We start from the raw sequence: 20,549 nt of genomic DNA on the forward strand, positions 1-20,549 counted from the left end.
TATATATACATAAGATACAATATAATATACTACAAGAAAATATATTATGCTACAATATATACATAATATACAATATATATACTACAAGAAAATATATAAGAGAATATATATACATAAGATACAATATAATATACTACAAGAAAATATATTATGCTACAATATATACATAAGATACAATATATATACTACAAGAAAATATATTATGCTACAATATATACATAAGATACAATATATATACTACAAGAAAATATATAAGAGAATATATATACATAAGATACAATATAATATACTACAAGAAAATATATTATGCTACAATATATACATAATATACAATATATATACTACAAGAAAATATATTTATAAGCTACAATATATACATAAGATACAATATATATACTACAAGAAAATATATAAGAGAATATATATACATAAGATACAATATAATATACTACAAGCAAATATATAAGAGAATATATATACATAAGATACAATATAATATACTACAAGCAAATATATTATGCTACAATATATACATAATATACAATATATATACTACAAGAAAATATATTTATAAGCTACAATATATACATAATATACAATATATATACTACAAGAAAATATATAAGAGAATATATATACATAAGATACAATATAATATACTACAAGAAAATATATTATGCTACAATATATACATAAGATACAATATATATACTACAAGAAAATATATTATGCGAATATATATACATAAGATACAATATATATACTACAAGAAAATATATAAGAGAATATATATACATAAGATACAATATAATATACTACAAGAAAATATATTATGCTACAATATATACATAATATACAATATATATACTACAAGAAAATATATTTATAAGCTACAATATATACATAAGATACAATATATATACTAAAAGAAAATATATAAGAGAATATATATACATAAGATACAATATAATATCAAGAAGTGATATTTATGCATGACAATTTAGTGTTTTACTATTGTTTTGTTATTTTCTTTTTCGTCAAGCACTTTAATAATTAGATATACATATATACTACATATTAATATAGCCATGATACTACAAGAAATTGTCTTAAAAAAAAAAAAAAACCCGCTAGGCCCGCGAAGCCCACGAGCCCGGCCCGTTAAGCACAGGACCATGTGGGCTTAGGCCCGTCACGGGCCGGTTCCACCCATTAGGCCCACGAAGACCGGGACCGCCAGGCCCGGGACCGCCAGAGCCCGGGACCACGAAGCCCGGGACCGCGAGGCCCGGCCCGTTAGGCCCACTAAGGCCCGGGCCCGGGACAAAATACAGCATTACTATTTAATCATACAAGAGTGACGAATGTTCGTAATTTTATTTTAAGCACGCGCAATTTCGGCCATAATAAATTTTTATAATAAAAATATAAAAAAAAATATTATCAATCTTATTGTATACACGCATGCGTGATACGATTCTTTACATTTATAAAAAATATATAATACGAATATACGTACGCGTGATTCGTTTCAAGAGGGGTCTATAATTGTAAACAATCTAACCAAAAGCGGTAACCAAATCATGCAACAAGAAAATGTATTTAGTAAATCAAGATAATTAGGCCAAATATAAAAATGGTTAAGCGGCCGTGCTAGAACCACGGAATTCGGGAATGCCTAACACCTTCTCCCGGATTAACAGAATTTCTTACTCGGATTTCTGGCTCGCAGAATGACAAACAGAGTCATATTTTCCTCAATTCAGGATTAAAACCGGTGACTTGGGACGCCATAAAATTCCCAAGTGGCGACTCTGAAATAAATAAACAAATCCCGTTTCGACTGTCCTTTAATTGAAAAAAACTCCCTTTACACTACTCCTCCTCCGGAATGTTGTGTAAAAAAGGAGGTGTGACAGCTCTGGCGACTCTGCTGGGGAATATTTATAAACCCAGAACCACTGGTTCAGGGTTCAAGAATTCGAGCTTAAAATAGCTGTTATAGTTGGCTTTGTTGGTTATCTGTTTTGCCCACATATTTGTGCTTAATGTACTAAATGTTGCTTTTTGCCGCTTTAATATTATCTGAATTGTGTATATAAAACTGCTACGAAACCCTCCTTCTTTCTGAGTCTTCTGAATTTATGGTGTACACGTGCGCGTGGCCCACCTTTCTGTTAGAAGTCATACCAAATAAGACGAAATTGGGACAAGTAACTAGGCCGGGTAGATTTTCGTTCTCCCGGTACGTTGCCCCCACTTCGGCTCAAACTGTCCGTTTGGGTAAGCCAGGTCTAGAACAATCTGCCTCAGGTTTTTCACTTAGAATAACTCAGCCTCGTACCGGATCCCTAGTAGGAACGTCTATTTGCATCATGTACATTTGACCTTGGAGACTCAACACAGGGGTTGGGTCTGTCTAGGATAGGTGAACCCGAAATGAAAAGACCATCCTGATGCATCCTACTTACTTGTGCATTCATTTGCCTCGAATTTGCATGTTGACCAGCTTAATTGAAAAAAAATCATTGTGAGAGCCAAGAAATAAAATGGGCTGTTTTAGAGAATTCCCAAAATAGTTTTACATTTTGAAAAAAAAAAAGAAGAATTGTTAAATAAATAAAAAAAATGATTTTCTTTTTATGAGTGTCTGTTTTCAAAAGGAGTCTTGATTTTGTTAAAATTAATCGCAGATACAAAATGAGCACCACCCAAAACCCACCATTCGCAAATGTAGATGAGTTTCTATTTCGGCTTCAGATATGGTGGCATGAGTTAGGAGAAGATGGTCAGAAATGGGTCGTTAAGCATTTGGGAACTCTCACAGATATTATGAAAGTTAAACCACGTGATGATTTGATTGCGGCATTAGTAACTTTTTGGGACCCTGTTCACAATGTCTTTCGCTTCTCTGATTTCGAGCTTACTCCTACATTAGAAGAGATAGCTGGATATGTTGGTTTTGACGGAGATTTAAGAAATCAAAATCTGATATTACCAAAGGCTCCCTCAGTGCATCGATTCTTTGGTCTTCTGAACATCAGTAATCAAATCAGAAAAAGCAATATTGTCAACGGGTGTTGTTCTTTCAACTTCCTATATTCAAGGTTCGGAAAGCCGGACGGATTTGAAATTCATGAAAAGGGCCTTACTAACAAACAGAACAAAGACACCTGGCAGATTCACCGTCGTTTCGCTTTCATGGTGGCTTTTCTGGGAATCATGGTCTTCCCAAACAAAGAACGAACAATTGATATTCCCACAACGAAAGTCGTACAGGTCCTCACTACCACGGAAAATCACACCCTTGCCCCGATCATTCTCTCAGACATTTATCGGGCGTTGACTTTATGTAAATCAGGGGCAAAGGTCTTTGAAGGGTGCAAAATTTTGTTGCAAATGTGGATGACTGAACATCTCCAACATCACCCCAAGTTCTTGCAGTATGGTCCAAGCAATGATAATTTCATCGAGAGTTATGAAGAAAGAATAAAAGATTATAAGTCTCCAGAAGGGGTGGAAGCCTGGGTATCTCATTTAAGATCTTTAACAACAAATCAAATTGAGTGAACTTTGGGATGGCTCCCGGTAAGAGAAGTGATACACATGTCAACCTTGAATAGTTATTTGCTGCTATTGGGATTGAGAAGCGTCCAGCCATATGCGCCACAGAGAGTTCTAAGACAACTAGGGAGATACCAAGTTGTGCCCGATGATGAGGATTTGAGTATGCAAGTGAATCGAGTTACACCCCGAAGCCACTCTTCCCGAGGCTTTAATTCAGCAGATGTGGAATGGATGTCAATACTTGAAAGATGATACTCAAGTTCCCGATACTACAAAGGGCGAGATAAATCCAGGATATGCAAGGTGGTTTGAGAAACGATCCCACGTGGATGATACACCAGAACCCGATCTGAGAAGGCCTATAAAAAGACCCCATGTTCAAACCTTTAACGATAAAATCCAAGAACGATTGATTTGGGGAGAAAAGGAAAAGGGATACAAAGCAACTATTCATGCCTTAAAGGAAAATCTGAGGAACCTCAATTTGGAGAAAGACTTACAAGCACAAGAAGCAGAAGGTGAAAAGAAGAGTCTGGCTTGTGAAAATAAAAATCTTCACGCTCGATTTCAAAAAATGAAGAAAGCTTCTGAAACACCAATGAGAAGTTGGAAAGATCAAAAAATCATCGCCAATCTTTTGAAAAAAATGCAAGATTATGATTCCATTTTGGCAAAAACCGAAAAGGCGTTGAGCAAAGCTAAAGAAAGAATCCTACAATTAAACGAGGAGGCCAAATCTAATAAGGAACGCCAAGTAAGGCAATCCTAAGAAGACAGGGCACAATTCAAGAAAGAGAAAGACCGTTGGATACATTCAGAAGCTCAACTCCATGCACAATTGGAAGAAGCGAGAAGGTACAATAGAGAACATCAGCACGCAGACATCGACAGAGAAAGAGCACAGGCAAGACTTGATCAGGCCAGACTTCGAGCTCAATTGGAGTCAGCTTTAGATCACGAAGACCGTATAAGAGATATAGCCACCACTCGCCAACAGCAACTGCAAAACCAAGACCAACGTCTCCGAGATTTCAGGGCACAAATCCATGATTTGGCGGTTTACACCTCTCAAAGTTATGTGAATTGTCAAGGGATGGATTATGAAAGGTTTATAGAGCATGCACCTATTTTTGCCCGTCATCTGGCAATGGAGTTAGAAAGAATGTATCGTACGCTAGGAGGTCAGCCGGGTCAAGCCCCACCATGAGCAGCTGATCTAATGATTACAAAAGTTGGGAGTGGAGCATGTTCACAGCTGTTAAGAGTTATGTTTTTTTTGTTTAAATTAGGTTTGTGTCGAGTCTTTAAAAATGTTTTCCAAATGTAATGTCCGTTCCATCTTTGTATTATTTCAAGAATAAATAAAAGTGTTGACAATTGCCTTACGTCCGGAACTACGCACGGTCTGATTCATGCGGGGGCATGATACGTAGGCAATCTCTATAAGATTCGACCACAATCAAGTGAAGGAATAAAATAAAGAGTGAGTGACAATAAAAATAAAGCTGGGATAACACAAGCAACCGAGCAAATACATGATAGAAAATGGTTATTTGTCTAGGAACATTGCATCTCAACGTGTAATTATATATGTGTTAAAACTCTCAAAACTAACAAGTTTGTTCATTTCCAGAATTCAAGCAGTTAGTTTTTCTAAGAGTATACTGGCATATTATCATTATCATACCAGATCAAAAGGACCGATACCCGAAAGCATGTCTATCCCGGATGCCGACACAGGTATTGAGATAGAGGAGATGGACGTCGGTAAAATGAAAGAAGAGATGCTTAAACTTAAGCAACAAATGGCCGAGATGTATCGGGCCTGGTCTACAGGGCAATCACCCCCATCTTACCCAGCTAACCCTGCCTCCACCCCATCACTAGCCCAAACTCAGGATAATCCTGCCACTGAACTATCCTTGAGTTTCCCCATCTACCAGCACTACCGAGGCACCACCTCGCATACACTGCAGTCTCCACCTCCTAAACCAGTTCCATACCCTCCTCCACAAGTAACTCCTGTCTTCGTGGCACCTCCCCCAGCTACATTCCACAAATCTCCTAGTGAGCCTATATTCCAGGCCCAGGACAACCAATACTACCCCCCGGAGCCCAATTTCAAAGCTTCCGAAATCCATTCATTTACTCCCCATTTTGACCTCCCAACAGAAATTGACAAGCCAGTCAAAAATACCGAACAAGAAGAGATGTTCAGGAAGGTCAAAAGCTTAGAACAATCGTTCCGAGACATGCGAGGGTTAGGAGGGCAGGTAAGTGTGGCCTACAAGGACTTATGTTTGTTCCCAAATGTGCAATTACCAGTTGGTTTCAAGATGCCCAAATTTGACCTATACAAGGGGCAAGGCGATCTAGTAGCCCACTTGAGGGGTTTCTGCAGCAAGATGCGAGGAGCTGGGGGAAGAGACGAATTATTAATGGCTTACTTCAATCAAAGTTTAAGCGGATCAGCTGTGGAGTGGTATACCCGCCAGGACCATGGGAGATGGTACACCTGGGATGACCTGGCACAGGCATTTGCTTGTCACTTCCAATACAATCTGGAAATCATCCCAGATCGACTATCCTTGACAAAATTTGAGAAAAAGCACAATGAAAGCTTTAGAGAGTATGGTTTCCGGTGGAGGGAACATGCAGCAAGGGTGGATCCTCCAATGAAGGAAAGTGAGATGGTAGATTACTTCCTACAAGCCTTGGAGCCAACTTACTATGCCCATTTGGTTTCAGCGGTAGGAAAATCATTCAACGAAGTAGTGAAGATGGGAGGCATGGTGGAAGAAGGCCTCAAGACGAATAAAATCATGAGTTATTCGGCTATTAAGGCAACTACTCAAGCTATTCAAGGCGGAGTATGAGGGATTGGAAAGAAGAAAAGAGAGGAAACGACAATGGTTGATTCAGGAACTTGTTCGGGATCCAGAGGTTCACCTCATTACTACAATCAACATCGATCCCACCAACCAACTTATCACCACAATTCACCCCAACACTACTATCGGCGGAGTAAGAGGGATTGGAAAGAAGAAAAGAGAGGAAGCGGCAATGGTTGATTCAGGAACTTGGTCGGGATCCAGAGGTTCACCTCATTACTACAATCAACATCGATCCCACCAACCAACTTATCACCATAATTCACCCCAACACTACTATCACCCGTCAGAACCTCATTTTTCCGTCAACCATGCGCAAGCATACAATCAGCCATCTGCCCACGCTCATTGGCGTGCTCCTGTCATACCAAGTACCTACCCTTATCCGCAAACCTACCCCGGACCAGGTTTTAGGCCTAATCAAGCACTCAGGGGTGAAAGGGTGCATAAAAAGAAAACCTTCACTCCATTGGAAGAATCCTACACTAGTCTGTTCCACAGGCTAAGACAGCTAGATATGCTAAGGCCAATACAATCCAAGCTTCCAAATCCTCCTCCAAAGAATCTGAATTACACCGTTAGCTGTGAGTATTGTTCTGGTACACCAGGCCATGATACAGAAAAGTGCTGGCATTTAAAGAATGCAATACAAGAGCTGATTGATACTAATAAAATTGGAGTTCAAACCCCCGAAGCTCCCAATATCAACAGAAATAAAATGCCAGCCTATCAGGAGGCCAATATGATAGAAATAGTACGGGCTGATGGGGAAACAAAGAAGCCATCACAAACCGTCATATTGATTCAGTCTTATGAAGCCAAGCCAGATGAACAGTTAGCAGAGGAGAAGTCGGTACCTAAGCAGAACAAAAATGGTGATGAGGCATCTGTGGTAGTTGAGAAGGGATCTTCGAGCAAAGTTGCCACGAAGCAGGAAGGATCAAAAGTGATTGTACCAGGGGTGGCCAGCAAACCCATCATAGTCGTGGAAGGAGCCCGTGTAGATCGAGTTATTATCAAGTCAGTAACCCAGTTACCAGTGATCAACAACAAGGCTATTCCATGGAACTACGAACGGGTGACGGTAATGTACAAAGGAAAAGAAGTCAAGGAAGAAGTCTGTAAGGTGCAAGGCTTGACTCGTTCGGGAAGATGTTTTACTCCCGAAGAGTTAAGAAAAACTAAAAATAATCTAACACCAATGAAGAAAGCCGTGACTGAAGAAGAAGCGGAAGAATTCTTGAGAAAGATGAAGCTCCATGACTATTCTATCGTGGAACAATTGAAAAGAACGCCCGCTCAAATTTCATTATTGTCATTGTTGATCCATTCGGACGATCACCGTCAAGCTTTAATGAAGATCTTGAATGAGGCACACGTTCCTGATAAGATCTCCGTGAATCACTTGGAAAAAATAGCCAACAAAATCTTTGAGGCAAACAGAATCACATTTTCTGATGACAAATTGCCTGTGGAAGGTACTGAGCACAACAGAGCTCTTTACCTCACCTTAAAATGTGAAAACTCAGTAGTGACCCGGGTGTTGGTTGACAACGGGTCAAGTGCAAACATCTGCCCTCTCTCAACTATGAGCAAGTTGAAAATAAAAGAGGAGAGAATCCACAAGAATAGTATTTGCGTACGGGGATTTGATGGTGGAAGCAGAGATTCATTTGGCGACATAGTGCTGGAGCTGACAATAGGGCCAGTTGAATTCACAATGGAGTTTCAGGTGTTGGATATAGCTGTTTCTTACAATTTACTGTTGGGTCGACCATGGATCCATGCTGCTAAAGCAGTCCCATCAACACTACACCAGGTGGTCAAGTTTGAATGGGATAAACAAGAAATAATTGTGCATGGGGAAGACAGTTTAAATGCTCACAGCAGTGCCATTGTACCAATCGAGGGAATAGAAAATGACCAGGGACCATGGGTTTACCAGGTTTCCGACACAATATTGGTAGAGAAAATTCCGGAGGAGAAATACATTCTGAATCCAAAAATAACCGCCGCATCAGTCATGGTAGCCTATGAAATGTTGAAGAATGGTTTTGTACCCGGAAAAGGTTTGGGCTCATCTTTGCAAGGCATTATACAACCAGTATCTCTTCCCGAGAACTGGGGAACATTTGGATTGGGATTCATACCCACTATCACAGACGTAAGAAAGGCCAGAAGTCGAAACAGAAGGCATGGGTCCTTCCAAAGCCAGTCCCACATCTGTCAAAATCTTTTGTCAAGTTCGGTACCAGAAATCACCCGATAACAACAATTCCTAAATCCATGATTAAGCCTGAGGAGGAATTAATTGAAAGATTTGAAAAGTTGTTTGACGATGTGAACATGGTGGAAAACGGTGAAGGTTCTAGCAACGCAGAAGTTCAATTCGTTGGGCCAGAGACAAAGCTTAATAACTGGAAAGCCACTCCTCTCCCCATTCGAAAGGAGTCTTGGTAGTTTATTTTGATTTTCCTTCAGTTTGTTTGGGTTACTTCGGGGTTGTATCCAAATTTTTATCTTACAGTTTGTTTGAAGTGTGCAAACCTTGTTATCTTTCATCATCCAATGAAATACAGTTTCCTTTTCATTATCATTCCTGATAGTTTTCTTTTCTTTTTCTTCTTTTTTTGTACAGTCCTTTTTACGCTGACTCTAGTGATATGGCATGCATAAGGAATCCTCAGCCCAGTCTTAAAAATCAATTTGATTCCGAAATAATAATTCAAGAAGTATATTATGATTATGAATCAGAATATGATGAGGATGAGGCTTTCGAAGAGATTAGTAAAGAGTTAATTCATTTTGAAGAAAAAACCAAACCTAACCTGAGTGATACCGAAGACATCAATATAGGGGACACAAATAATATCCGAGAAACTAAAATAAGTGTCCACCTCGAACCAAAGATCCGGGAAGATTTAATTAAAGCACTCATCGAATTCAAAGATGTTTTTATATGGTCATATGACAATATGCCAGGCTTGAGCACTGATTTAGTGGTTCACAAATTGCCCACTGATCCAATGGTGCCTCCTGTCAATCAAACGTTGAGGAAGTTCAAGACTGATATGAGTGTGAAAATTAAAGAAGAAATCACCAAATAGTTGGATGCAAAGGTCATTCGAGTCACTCGATATCCTGTTTGGTTGGCTAATGTCATTCCTGTGCCAAAGAAAGACGGCAAGATTAGAGTATGCATCGATTACCGCAATCTCAACAAAACAAGTCCGAAGGATAACTTCCCATTACCCAATATCCATATTTTGATCGATAATTGTGCCAAGCATGAGATAGGATCTTTTGTGGATTGTTATGTCGGATATCATCAAATTCTAATGGATGAAGAAGATGCAGAAAAGACGGCATTCATCACACCATGGGGAACTTATTGCTACCGGGTAATGCCATTTGGTTTGAAGAACGCCGGGGCAACTTACATGAGAGCAATGACCACGGTGTTTCATGATATGATACATAAGGAGATTGAGGTATACGTGGACGATGTGATCATAAAATCAAAGCATCAAGCCAACCACGTTGGGGATTTGAGGAAATTCTTCCTGAGACTTCGCAGGTACAACCTCAAGTTTAACCCTGCCAAGTGTGCATTTGGTGTTCCATCTGGAAAGCTGTTGGGATTTATAGTCAGTCGGCGAGGCATCGAGTTGGAACCATCAAAGATCAAAGCCATCCAAGAATTTCCACCTCCAAGGAACAAGACTGAAGTAGTGAGTTTGTTAGGGAGGTTGAATTACATCAGCAGGTTTATTGCTCGGCTTACGACAACTTGTGAGCCTATTTTTAAATTGTTGAAGAAGGATGCTGCGGTTAAATAGACTGATGAGTGTCAAGAAGCGTTTGATAAGATAAAAGGATACTTGTCAAACCCACCCGTGCTGGTTCCGCCAGAACCAGGAAGACCTTTGATTCTTTACTTGACAGTCTTGGAAAATTCATTTGGTTGTGTACTGGGGCAACATGACATCATCGGCAGAAAGGAACATGCCATCTACTACCTTAGCAAGAAGTGAACAACTTATGAGGTTAAGTACACTCATCTGGAAAGGACATGTTGCGCCCTAACTTGGGTAGCTCAGAAATTGAAACACTATTTGTCATCCTACACTACTTACCTCATTTCGCGTCTGGATCCGTTGAAATATATTTTTCAAAAGCCTATGCCAACAGGGAGACTTGCAAAGTGGCAGATATTGCTCACAGAATTTGACATCATCTATGTGACTCGGACTGCAATAAAATCCCAAGCATTGGCCGATCATTTAGCCGAAAACCCGGTTGACGAAGAGTACGAGCCATTGAGAACTTATTTTCCCGATGAAGAAGTAATGCATATTGGTGAGATGGAGCAAATTGAAAAACCTGGCTGGAAACTTTTCTTTGATGGGGCTGCTAATATGAAAGGAGTCGGGATAGGAGCTGTGATTATTTCTGAAACCGGGCATCACTATCCTGTTACGACTCAACTTCGGTTTTATTGCACCAATAATATGGCTGAGTATGAAGCTTGTATTTTGGGGTTAAGGCTAGCTGCAGACATAGATATCCAGGAAATCTTGGTCTTGGGAGATTCGGATCTTCTGGTACATCAAATTCAAGGAGAATGGGAAACACAAGACTTGAAGCTCATACCATACCGACAATGTTTACATGATCTTTGTCAGCGGTTTCGATCAGTGGAGATCAGGCATATTCCAAGGATCCATAATGAAGTCGTTGATGCATTGGCCACCTTGGCATCAATGTTGCACCATCCGGACAAAGCTTATGTGGATCCACTGCATATTCAAGTCCACGATCAGCACGCTTACTGCAACATGGTTGAAGAAGAATTTGATGGTGAACCATGGTTCCACGATATCAAGGAGTATATCAGAATGGGGATATATCCAGCACAAGCCATAGGGGATCAAAAGAGAACCATTAGACGATTGGCAAGTGGATTCTTCTTAAGTGGAGGAGTTTTGTATAAAAGAACACCAGACCTTGGATTATTAAGATACATAGATGCTAGACAAGCTACGGCTGTCATATCTGAAGTACATTCAGGAGTTTGCGGACCCCACATGAGCGGATATGTATTGGCAAAGAAAATTCTCCGAGCTGGTTACTATTGGCTTACCATGGAGCGAGATTGTATCAGTTTTGTGCGCAAATGTCATCAATGCCAGATACACGGAGATTTGATTCATTCTCCACCATCCGAGTTGCACACAATGTCGGCACCATGGCCCTTCGTCGCTTGGGGCATGGATATTATTGGACCAATTGAGCCGGCAGCATCCAGTGGGCACAGGTTTATTCTGGTAGCCATTGATTATTTCACCAAATGGATTGAGGCCAAAACATTCAAATCGGTGACCAAGAAAGCTGTGGCAGATTTTGTTCACTCAAAAATCATATGTCGATTCGGAATCCCAAAGGTGATCATAACAGATAATGGTGCTAATCTTAACAGTAACTTAATGAGAGAAGTATGTCAACAGTTTAAGATTATACATCGCAATTCTACCCCATATCGGCCCAAGGCGAATGGAGCAGTCGAGGCAGCCAACAAAAACATAAAGAAGATACTTCGAAAAATGGTAGAAGGTTCGAGACAATGGCACGAAAAATTACCATTTGCATTGTTGGGATACCGCACTACTGTTCGCACTTCGGTAGGAGCAACTCCTTATTTGCTGGTATATGGCACTGAGGCGGTAATTCCTGCAGAAGTTGAGATTCCTTCCCTTTGGATCGTCGCCGAAGCTAAGATTGATGATGATGAATGGGTCAAAACCCATTTGGAACAGTTAAACTTGATTGATGAAAAACGATTGGCAGCAGTATGTCATGGCCAATTGTATCAAAGAAGAATAGCAAGAGCATACAACAAAAAGGTGCGTCCCCGAAAGTTCGAAGTGGGTCAACAGGTGTTGAAACGTATTCTTCCACATCAGGTTGAAGCAAAGGGCAAGTTTGCCCCGAACTGGCAAGGACCGTTCATTGTGACCAGAGTATTGTCCAATGGTGCATTATGTTTAACAGATATTGAAGGAAAATGCATAGACATGGCTATCAATTCTAATGCAGTAAAGAGATATTACGCATGATTTTTCTTTGGTATAGTTATTGAATGTTTGTATTTGGCATTATTTCGAAGATTGGAATGATGAAGGAAATTTATTCTGCTATCCAAACACTGTACCCTTTGTTCCCCCTTTTGAGCCATATTTGTTTCTTTCCTACCCTCTTTTGGAATCAATAAAAAAAATTATAGAAGTGAACTACGTTTGACCTGATTCCTCAAAGAGGATACGTAGGCGCCTCACAGCTCAGTCATAGGGTGCATAATATGCATAATGTGCATAAAATGAAACATCAAGAGACCCCCAATCAAGAAACTGGGGCAGGAATTGTATTGGCAATAAAAAAAATGATTCCAAGAGTTGTAATTTTAAACCCATATCAAAATAGTTTTGACTTTTGATACCCTTTCATTCCAACCACATACCAAAAGACCTTTCGATCAATCTTAGAAAAATGCCGAGTCGAGCAAATGGAGGTGATTCATAACACTCTGGTCCAAACAAGAAAAGGCGATGAAAATGAGAGAGTCTTATAGGTGAAAACCCGCACGGGCACCATGAGACGACGGAAGCTGAGAGAAAGTAAAATGAGAGAGTCTTATTGGTGAAAACCTTCGCATGCACCATAAGGCGAAAAGGAATTAAGAAATAAACAAATGAGGGAGGTTTGTCGGTGAACTTTAAGACACTGCAAGTCAAACAAGGTCCATAAGTTGGCAAAAAGTAAAATTGGGTTGTGGAAATTTTGGAAGGATTGAAAAGGAGATTTGGTTAAATAGACTGGGCTGATTAATCCAAAATGCATACCCTGATCATTGGTGCCAGTAACTCCAATCAGATAAGTTCCTTATTCCTATCTCCAACAGTCATCCAAATTTGGATTTTTCTTTTCATTCTTAATTGTCGAAATCGTCATGTTTCGTCACTAATAATCTTACTCTTCTAAAGCTTTTGAGGTAAGTTTCGTTCCAAGCAAATAAAAAGGAATGTCAAGGTATACTACCAAGATTCAAGATTGCACAATGCAAAATACGGCCGTGATAGGCAGGAGGTAATAGGATGAAAATAAGATATGGGTGTGAGAAAAGTTAAATCAGAAAAGTGGTTCAGTAATGTCTTGAGAGACATATGATTACGATTGAAAGAGTTTGAAGTGAAAACAACAGTTGGGGATCCTACGGTTAAGGATCAATCATGAGGATAAAACAGTCTTTTCAACCGCTTCAAGGCAGTAAAACAGGACAAAGAGAAACCCCACCCCCAGCGAAAATGCCACAACTAACCACCATGCCTTAAACTAACAAGATTTTCCTTGATTTGAAACAGGGGCAAAAACAATATTTGTTTCAGGAAACACCCGGTGATGGAAGTATCAGCAAGCAGGCGTCTACCTGGAGAACAAGGAAGAACAGTTGAAGTATCAGCAAGCAGGCGTCCACCTGGAGAACAATGAAGAACAGTTGAAATAGCAAGCAGACGTCCACCTGGAGAACAAGGAAGAACAGTTGAAATATCAGCAAACAGGCGTCCACTTGGAGAACAAGGAAAAATAGTGGAAATATCAGCAAGCAGGCGTCCACCTGGAGAACAAGGAAGAACAGTTGAAGTATCAGCAAGCATGCGTCCACCTGGAGAACAAGGAAGAACAATTGAAATAGCGAGCAGGCGTCCACCTGGAGAACAAGGAAGAACAGTTGAAATAGCAAGCAGGCGTCCACCTGGAGAACAAGGAAGAACAGTTGAAATAGCAAGCAGGAGTCCACCTGGAGAACAAGGAAGAACAGTTGAAATAGCAAGCAGGCGTCCACCTAGAGAACAAGGAAGAACAATGGAAGTATCAGCAAGCAGGCGTCCACCTGGAGAACAAGGAAGAACAGTTGAAATAGCAAGCAGGCGTCCACCTGGAGAACAAGGAAGAACAGTTGAAATAGCAAACAGGCGTCCACCTGGAGAACAAGGAAGAACAGTTGAAACAGCAAGCAGGCGTCCACCTGGAGAACAAGGAAGAACAGTTGAAATATCAGCAAACAGGCGTCCACCTGGAGAACAAGGGAATATAATTCAAATTTCAAGGTCAGGAGCCCCCCTGAAGAACAGAATGACGATTTATTTTTGACATTATTGGTTGAAGTCAGGAACCCACACATAAAATGGAGGAATACACTTAGAATCAATAAGGCAAAGGAATCTGATCGGAATCCCCAGCGGGAAACAACAAAGAATCCCAAGTAGAGGAAGGAAGTACAAGACTCGATGAAAAAACAATACAAAAAGGAAACAAGCAGTTCAAGACGGTAGTCTGAAGAGAATACGAGACAAATCGGAAGCAAAAGAGACCAAAGGGGTCACCAAGACATCAAAGCAACAAGAGACACAAAGGGCATGATCTAGATAAGATTTTGTAATTCATATACCATGGTCTAGTCTACCTTTTTGTTTTTCTTTAAGTAGGGTGTAATAAGGAGGTCAGCAAGCAGTAAAAGCAGCATGCAACAGCAGTAACATCACAGTCCCATGGTAGTCTCAGCTACCAAAACTTCTCGAACTACATTGACCTGATAGTGGTGTGAATTTCACGGCCACCGGAGCCGACACCGCCAGGTTTACAGCGAGGGAACGAGGTGGCGGCTATTAGGGCTCCTCGTCTCTGAAAGAGACGAGGTTTGATGAGAAATGAGAGGAGGGGGGCCTGGTTTGGGGGGGCGGGGTTAGTTTGAACCCTTTATATATGCATGTGAGGGTTGGATCCAAACCGTTCGATCTAATGAGATCAATGATCTGGATTTATCTAGTAAGTGGAGCGACGTCGTTTTGTTTATCCTCAAGACCGGATCAATTTTGGACGGGCACGGGTCGGGTGTGGAAGAATTGATCTGGAGCGTTGATCAAGTGAAATCAACGAACCAGATTTGAGCATGATGAAACGACGTCGTTTAATTTTGCTACAGGTGGACTGGATTTGGCCGGGTATAGAGAAAGTTTTGGGCCTGGTTTTTTGTTTAAAATTTCTTGGCCCAGATCTGATTTGCCTATTTTTCAACTCTTTTCATTTTCTACTTTTATTCCAAATTTTACACAATTCTTAATTAAATTGTAAAATCAATTAACATTTTGACATACAAATTAAAACAAGTAGTTAAAAATCACAATCACTCAAAGTCATACTTAAATGACAAAAATTATAACAATTATATATTTTTTGTGATTTTCCTTCTTTCAAAACCAAACTATGGTTTATAATTTCCTAAATATATTATTTTTTATTATTATCCTTTTATATAAACCAATGATTAATTAATTCTAAAAAATGCAATATTAATTCCGGAATGCATACGCATCTACATTACCATTTTTTTTCTTAATTAGAATAAAAAATGAACATGCACAGACGAAATGCCACGAAAAAATTCAAAAGTTGCACACAAAGGAAAATTATTTGTGATTTCTTTTGGAGTAGTTCTTGTGAGGCAAAAACCACGTGCTCACAGCTGTCCCTCTTTGTACGAAAATACGAAGAGTTTTCGTACAAAGATAAAGTGAGCGGATACAAGCGATTTTTGCCCGTTTGACTATTCCGAGTGAAGCATTTTTGAAAGATTTGACCTAACCTTGCTTCAAAGGTTTCCTACATATCCCTGGCTAAAAGGGAATCAGGTCAATGTAGTTCGGGAAGTTATGGTAGTTGGGACTACCATGGGACTGTGATGTTACTGCTGTTGCATGCTGCTTTTACTACTTGCTGACAACGACGTCGCTCCATTTACTAGATAAATATTGATCTCATCAGATCGAACGGTCTGGATCCAACCCTCACATGCATATATAAAGGGTTAAAACTAACCCCGCCCCCCAAACCAGGCCCTCCCTCCTCTTATTTCTCATTTCTCATCAAACCTCGTCTCTTTCAGAGACGAGGAACCCTAATAGCCGCCACCCCGTTCCCTCGCTGTAAAACCGGCGGCGCCGGCTCCGGTGGTCGTGAAATTCACACCACTAGAGCACCTAACCTCCCTCTCCATGAATCCTTTAATCATTTTGCTCGAATCAGGCTGAAGCTCCTCGAATCTTCAATCGAAGATTCTAGTAAAACCTAACCCTACCCCAAACTCACACCAGTTATCCACCTGACCTCCCTCGTGCCTAAAACACCGTTGGTTTGGCTCGAATATGTCTAGAAATGCTCGAATTTTAGATCAAAGAATCAGGAACCCTAAAAATCCAAATCGTGGAATTTGTCCAAATTAAATGAGAGATTGGGGTCTAAGAGACTTTAATCGAGGTATTCTCAATTGAGAATACTTCGAGTAAAGTCTGTTCAACCTCAAAATGTCTGAATCCTAGTTTGAGCCTGTGTCCATATAAGTTCTGAAAGTTTGAGGTATTTTTCCTTTTTCTTTTCCTATATTTATGGTTTGTTTATCTGTGTATTTGTGTATTTTAATTTTGATTAATTTTCCACACTCTTTCAATTCATCTTTTTATTCCCAGTATCCCTTTTATTTGGTCGATTTCTCTTCCGTAATTAAGTTGTACATGTTATAAACTACGTAGTCGATTTGATTAATGTCGTCGAATAGTTAGCTTCATAAACCCCCTATGTTGAACAAAACCATGAATTACCCTGTTAGTATGATTAACACTGTTTGTGTTGTGTGTATGTAATTGATTGATTAGATGTCAATGTTCAGTTTGTTCATATAAGTTTAAATCATTTTTGGCATTCTGTTTGGTTTTAATTTCGATGGTTGATGGTCTGATTAGTTAAAGTTCTATTTGATTGTACATGATGTTCTGAACCCTGGGAGTCTTAGTATTTAAGGTATTCTTTGCCTTAAAACCTTTGAATTTGTTATAGCTGTTGTAGTTAATTGAATTCAGATAGTGGTTGGATTTTGAGTAGACTGGAGAGGTTTAATGCAGGTTGAAAGGGAGTGGTTAGGGCAGTAATAGTAAGGGAATTTCAGGGGTGTTTGGGGAATAAAACAGTTAGTATGATACTTTATTGCTAGTGCTTTATCAATGAGGTATTAATTAATCCTAATGGGGAACCAAAGGAAGTGGAGGGGCTGAAATTAAGGGAAAGTTTTCCTTAGTGGCTGATTCATTAGAAAAGCAGTTTAGTGACAGATTTGAGTGGAAAAAATCTGCCTTGGATAACAGAAGGGGGTCCGGGCAGTAGGAAAGAAGGGGAAAATAAGTTGTATAAGAAGGGGTGTTGGGACTGATTTCAAAAAGAAGACAGACGAGAGATATACAGAACACAAAAGAAAGAGGGAAGACACACAGGAGGACACAGAATATACACACAGAGAAAAAAAACAGAAAGAGAAAAACAGAAAAAAAGAGCACACACATAGAAAAGAGAAACAGAACAGAAAAAAAAAAGAGAAGAAAGAAAGAAAAATCAGAAATATTGTTTCCTCATATCTGTCCGGGCTTGTTTGGTGATACTGTTTGATTGAATCTGAAATTTTCATAAAATTTCTGCTACTGTTCGGCTGGTTTTCACGGTTTCTGTCGGATTTTGCTCAAATCTACTGAATTGTTTGGCATTTTATTTCTGCTGTTGGGCTTCTTTTGTTGCTACTGCTGAATACTACCTCTTTTACCCTCATTTTTAGGTATGTAAAGACATTTGAACCTTGAAGTAAATCTAGATCAGAGCCTATGAAATCAAGCTGAAATTGTTATTTCGTTCTTTCAAAACAGGAGCTATTTTTTTTATTTTTCTGCACATTTATCTCGTCAAGCATCAGATTTTTTCTAGTTGATGTAAGAGTTTCTTGTTTGTATATGGCATGTTAATGGTTATGTGTATAACCATAAGTGAGAGGAAAATTGGCATAATCCGTTACGATATTGGGATATTCCAAAAGGTTTAGATGTGTATTTGCGGTATATAATGTCAATTTGTTTAATCAAATTTGTAAATTAGTTTTCTTTCTTAACAACAAATGGCCATTTATTTCAGGAATGCGATTAACCCATTTCCTTAAGAATAAGTATATAAAAATAATGTCAATGATTTGTACAAAGTATAGATTTAGTATTTGTAAATAGCTTGCATAAGCCGAGATAAAAATTGGTTTGATCTTATTTATCCCAAATTCAATCATCGTAAGCAAATTAACCAAATAATTTGACCTTTGGACTAAAAACTAGTCGTGTAAAAGAAGGTCGGATTTATAAATACGAATTGCAACATTTTAAGTCAAAGATATGCAAAGTAGAGTTCGCTCCGAATAGAATAATGGAAATTCTTCGAAAACTATTAGTTTGCTTATCAATTAAATTTTTCCTAGTTTTTACACGTAATTCGCTTTTGGTAAGTTTTCAAACATATACACTTAGTCTTAAGCTTCGGAAAATGATAAATAACTTGTGCATATAATTATCAAGTATTAAAAGTACATAAGCAAAATACGAATATCGTATTCACGATAAAAATGGTAGTTTTAGTTGCGTGTTATTTATTTATTTTTCATCTCATTAATTCTTTTAATTTGAATAGTTTTGAGGTATATAATTCACACGTTTAAAATATAATATGTGGTCAACACCTAATAAATTTTGATTTTTTAAGAAATCTCGAGACATTCCATTCGGTGATTTCCCATGGTTTTCATATTTAAAAATAAATGGACATAATAAACAGTTGTAGAAAATTTTTATTACCATCAAAAAATATTTTGTGTAATTGGGGACACGTTCGCGTGACATGATTACATTTCTAAAGACAATTCGGAGTATGCGTTCGCGCAACTTCGAGCAAACTTTCTTAATAAAAGGGGTTTTTCGGAGGGTATTTAAATTAAATTAATTTCATATAACCCGAGATGTGCAGTTCACTATTTAATCATACAAGAGTGACGAATGTTCGTAATTTTATTTTAAGCACGCGCAATTTCGGCCATAATAAATTTTTATAATAAAAATATAAAAAAAAATATTATCAATCTTATTGTGTACACGTATGCGTGACACGATTCTTTACATTTATAAAAAAAATATATAATACGAATATACGTACGCGTGTTTCGTTTCAAAGGGGGTCTATAATTGTAAACAATCTAACCAAAAGCGGTAACCAAATCATGCAACAAGAAAATGTATTTAGTAAATCAAGATAATTAGGCCAAATATAAAAATGGTTAAGCGGCCGTGCTAGAACCACGGAATTCGGGAATGCCTAACACCTTCTCCCGGATTAACAGAATTTCTTACTCGGATTTCTGGCTCGCAGAATGACAAACAAAGTCATATTTTCCTCAATTCAGGATTAAAACCGGTGACTTGGGACGCCATAAAATTCCTAAGTGGCGACTCTGAAATAAATAAACAAATCTCGTTTCGACTGTCCTTTAATTGAAAAAAACTCCCTTTACACTACTCCTCCTCCGGAATGTTGTGTAAAAAAGGAGGTGTGACAATATCTCTTCATTTTCATTATTTTCAGGTACCTGGACCTCCCCTAAGGTCTTATCATTTGTTACGTCTTGGGGCTCTTCTTGAGCCACTACCTCCGTATTATGTTCACTTTGATCATTTGTTCCTTTTCTTCTTCGAGGATTTTTATCTTTAGAACCGATTGGTCTACCACGTTTCAAGCATGACTTAGACTCATTTGCTTTAATTAATTGTCCTGCCGGGATATCAACTCGAATTGGAGCATTAACAGCTGGAATATGTGACTTGGTCACCCTTGGTAGGTCAATGAATGCATCTAGCAATTGATTTGCAATATTTTGCAAATGAATAATCTTTTGAACCTCTTGTTCACATTGATTTGTTCGAGGATCTAAATGAGACAGTGATAATGCATTCCAATCTATATTCTTTTTCAGCTGCTTATTTTCTCCCCCTAATATTAGATATAATGATTCATCAAAATGGCAATCAGAAAATCTTGTCGTAAATAAATCTCCAGTCATCGGCTCTAGATATTTTATAATTGAAGGAGATTCATATCCAACATATATCCCCAACCTTCTTTGAGGAC

This window comes from Nicotiana tabacum, chromosome 11 (genome assembly GCF_000715075.1).
Source record: "Nicotiana tabacum cultivar K326 chromosome 11, ASM71507v2, whole genome shotgun sequence".
NCBI classification, from domain to species: Eukaryota; Viridiplantae; Streptophyta; class Magnoliopsida; order Solanales; family Solanaceae; genus Nicotiana; species Nicotiana tabacum.